The 4,403-nt window shown below is 41.3% G+C and overlaps 1 protein-coding gene across 1 annotated transcript in view; it reads left to right on the top strand.

Annotated features, from left to right (window-relative positions):
* Positions 1 to 4,403, top strand: part of aplA (adenylate cyclase) — a gene marked incomplete in the record, with an annotated part of 190,850 nt that overhangs the window by 74,156 nt on the left and 112,291 nt on the right.

Genomic DNA, 4,403 nt, shown 5'->3' with positions numbered 1-4,403 from the left:
GTCTGTGTGTGTGTGTGTGTGTGTGTGTGTGTGTGTGTGTGTGTGTGTGTGTGTGTGTGTGTGTGTGTGTTTGTCGCTGCCTTTGTGATATTTCTCGGAATTAAATTAAATGGCCTACTTCCTTCACTGCCATTTTTATATTTCCTGTCCCTTTCCTGTCACTCAGCCTCTTTCCGTCTCCCCGTCTAGATATTTTCTTTGATTGTCACATACTTAATCTGCGTTGTAAAGTATGTTTCTGTTTGTATGTTAGTGCATCGCGTACGGACATATAATGTGAGCACTTCTTTGTGAAAGTATCTGTCTTTTTAAAGAGGTTGTGTGTTTAGTGGAAAGGGGATGGGGACATTAAAGCGTGAAAGGTGTCTTTAAAGTAACAAAGTACAAACGTGAAGGGGGTGCGACTGTTGGCTCCTACCGTACTATGTTTCTTGTTTTCTCTAATGTAGTGTTTTTGGGTGAACCACGAGAGCCCGTTAACATCTGAAAAAACAACAACTAATTCCCCGTGTTACCTTTTAACCCTCTTCGCTTCTGCTTCTCGTTCACGCTCACACCTCTGCTCGCATCTCCATCCCTGGGGAATCGACTGTCGTACAAGAGTCGAATTTAATCAAACGCCCTCGGCCCTTTGCACTTTAATGATGACGGCCTCGAAGTGAAGACTAAATAGTGTCGAGAAGAAAATACTTGACCGACTTTTGGTGTATATTACATAGTACAATGCTTTATTTTTTTAATTGTTGTAGTAAAGTTATAGTCATAAAATGCATATTATTGATCTCATGACAACTGCAGCAACAAAACAATGTTCAGTGTACAAGCAGAAACAAGAAAAGGAGAAGGAAGATAATGACGATGGGGTTAGGGATGGAAATGGCTGATGAATAAATGTCTCTAGATAATGGAAGTTGGGTGGGAGGGGGTAGAGGGGGGGGGAGGAGGGCAATGGAAAACAGGAAATTGAGTAAGAAACTATTATGACTTTCTATACACTGCTAATTTCACCCCTCCCTTTCCACCCTCCAATATAAAAAATTACTAAATGACATATATTTCTTCCCTACAAGTCATCAAACTGATTTGGACAGATATTTATCAAAAGAACGCTGCTAATGTTTAAAATCATTAAGTTGGGTTTGTTCTAATTTCATATAAAGACCTACAAATGGCCTTGCTTCAAAATCCCAAGCTTTACATTGCATGCGATTTATTTTTCCTCTGCGCTATATCCCTTTACAAACCCACTAGGTACGTCTCTACTGGGTAATGGTCGCTCACTGCGGCAGCCTCTCCATACGTCAAGCCGAACTCACGGTCAAAGTCGAAGACGCGCGGATTTTTGTATCCAACATTGTTGGTGAGAATGATCCGATCGAAGGCGCAAAAGCTTCCCGTCTCCGTGGTATCAGCGCTGTCCGGGATGACCCAGGTGAAATTCTTTTCGTGCAAAGGGGTTTTGGCAAGGTCTGAGGAGGAAATATAGGAGCAGTCGGCATTGAGGTCTCCCAGCACCACGACTCTGTCCGTGGAGAAGTGAGTCATGACAGACTTCACCACCTCGACCATGTGACTCATTTCTGTAACCGTGTCCTGTGACGCAATGTGAATTGCTATAAGTGGCGTAGTTTTCGATCCTGGGGGGTTCAAGGGTCGAAAACTAGCCGCGTATGGCTCTCTTTCAAACACATTTAGATTTGAATCGTTATATTGGTAAATGCCAGTCAAAGACACTGTATCGAGACGGTAGAAAAATCCATAGCTCTCTGAGTGCGCGTTCAGGTTTCTCCCCAGTGGTTTACTTAGTGAGAGACCGAATGCCATTGTCCGATTGACTTCTGTCCAGAGGTTGTTCATTGCTGTATGCTGGGCATCGTCTTCTATCTCCAGCATAAGCATGACGTCATAGCGCTGGATGATCCGGCTGGTGACTTTCAAGACGTCACGTCTTCTTGACTTGTCCACCGTGAACCCCTGAGCGTTGAAGGAACCCACATGCAAAGTACCGCTGCCTGTTGGGTCGTCGACGAAGAAAGAGTTTGTGAAACAGAACAGGCTCATTGTGTGTATCAATGTTACCACCAATAACACCACTGGACGAGTTCGTAGCTCCATGCCGCCAGTTTTCTCAGTAATGATTTATGCTCAGACCTCTGTTGGGACGTAAACGTCTCTGAAAATAGTTGTGCAGAGATATTATTTTGTTTGTGTATTTGTTTGTTCGCAAGAGCCACGTTTGTCGTCCCATACAACTAAACATATTTATACTTACACCCCAGATTTTACTAGCAACATTCAGTGCGTGGGCTAAACTTTGTCCTACTATAGTTGTGTGATATTTAGACAATGACGATTCGACCTCCCGAACAGTCTTACATACTAAGAAATCTCCTTTATATATCAATCACTCTAGTATAGACAACATGTGTACTACTTTGTGTATATTACTGACAAACTAAGTAGAGCCAGTGCACCAAGATGAAATCATACATTATGGCTCCAGAAAAAAAGTTGATAAAACTTATTTACATCTATTATGATGACCTTATTGAAAAACCAACATTTCGGAAAGCTGAAGGCTGAATACAAGTTCGAAATTTCTCAATCTCTAGGGGTTAGTGTTTGATTTTGTCCCCAATTGCCTTTTGGCCCAGTTGAAAAGCGAAAGAACGTTCCATTTTGTTTCACTTCCGCTTTCAGGTGGGTGTGTGTGTCATTAGAGCCAACACATTGGGAAGAAATGTGGAAACCACATGTTCCTTATTCGATGTCATCTAATTTTACCTTCAACATGAGAAGAAACTGAGAAGAAAATCAAAATTTTAATGATGTCCTTCACTAAGTATTTATTCCTGTTCTTTTCTCCCTAAATCATATTGATATACTCTCAGTTTTGTCGCCGTCTTTTAATATGGAAAAGTTTAATTTTATTAAGAGTAAGACTATGACGCTCATATAACTTATGCAGTTGCGAGCGCAGCAAAACCTTACCAAAAAAACAAAAAGAACAAGAGTAAAACTAGGGACAATTTGGCACCCCCTGCCCCTATATTTGTCTCAGTTTGTTTTAATTGCCTGACCAAAACGGACGAGTAGACTCAGAGACAGCCCAAACTGCAACAGTGATGAATAGCACATTTACATAACATCTACCACCCTCGAATCAACCACCGCGGTACTGTTTTACTTTTCTTTATACTCAATGCATACTGCCAATCGAATTCGGTGGATGTTAATTGTGGATTTGATTTTTTAAAATGATTATTCCAAAATGGCAGCTTTTGCCTCTTTATGAAGGAGAATCATGGCTCGCCTTGACGTTATCGAATGAATCGAATGTACCAAATGCGGAATGTGCTGGTACCAACCTGGCCAAATCACACAGTCCAGGTACTGAAACAGGATGGCGTCCTGATGTTTTCACCCTTTCTGGAATATTTTCACTACTCTTGCCTGGGCAGCTGCAACTTTGAAATGACCGACACCTTTTCCTATTGGGGTTTATATGTTACAAACATGCAGAAACAAAAGTACCAAACAGTTTCACTCGATATTATGCCTGTTCCCCTCTACTCTGAGGAAAACGGGCTAAGGTCATGGCACTTATATATATTTGTCTAGAATAAGAAGTTTGTCGAATTTGAATGGGTGGTTCGAAGACGCCACTGCATAGTAGGTCCTTCTCCTTTACTTTCCTCTGTGTTGTTTCTGTCTAGCTGTCTGTCTTTTCCCCAGCAAGGGACCTTTATTTTGTCGATGTGCTTCTCTTTACCCAAACAAACAAACAAACACATTTTAAACGACATTCCACATACTTTTTACCTGTTCAGTGGAATGTCACGAAAAAAGGAGACGCTGTTTCTGTTGTTATACACGCAGGCATGAACTTTGTTTCCAAGGAAATCTTGTTCCTGTTTTTTTTTTTACTGGACCCTGAGAAGGCCCCACCACAACTGTTGCAAATCTGGCTAATCTGACCGCTTTGAAAGATTGGGCGTGTTTAAAGGCAATAGCAATTCCTTATCTCTGGCGGCTTAGCGTGATGTGTACCGTGATAAGCCACTGCCTCCTTCCTTATCAATATTATATTTGCATCCAAGTAATCTCGCATTTCCGCTGTTTTTCATAACTGTTTGCTATATTTGGCTTATCTCCTGTTAGAGTGGGCTAAATATGGCGAATCGTGCTCGTCGGCCCGATGTAATAAAGGGGCAATGGGTACAATTGGGTTATTTTCCTATGGTTCATTAAAAGTGTAATGAAATAGTTAAATCTAAACATGACAGTCTCTTGGAAAACTCTATCTATAAAGTGTGCTCAGTTTGAATGAATACGTAAATTAATGGATTAAGAGGACGCGAGTTTGTTTTGTTTTGTTAGTTGGTTGGTTTTCTTGGGGGGGG

This window comes from Aplysia californica, unplaced genomic scaffold (assembly GCF_000002075.1).
Source record: "Aplysia californica isolate F4 #8 unplaced genomic scaffold, AplCal3.0 scaffold00009, whole genome shotgun sequence".
NCBI classification, from domain to species: Eukaryota; Metazoa; Mollusca; class Gastropoda; order Aplysiida; family Aplysiidae; genus Aplysia; species Aplysia californica.
The sequence above is the reverse complement of the archived record's forward strand: the minus strand, read 5'-3'. Positions and strand labels throughout refer to the sequence as shown.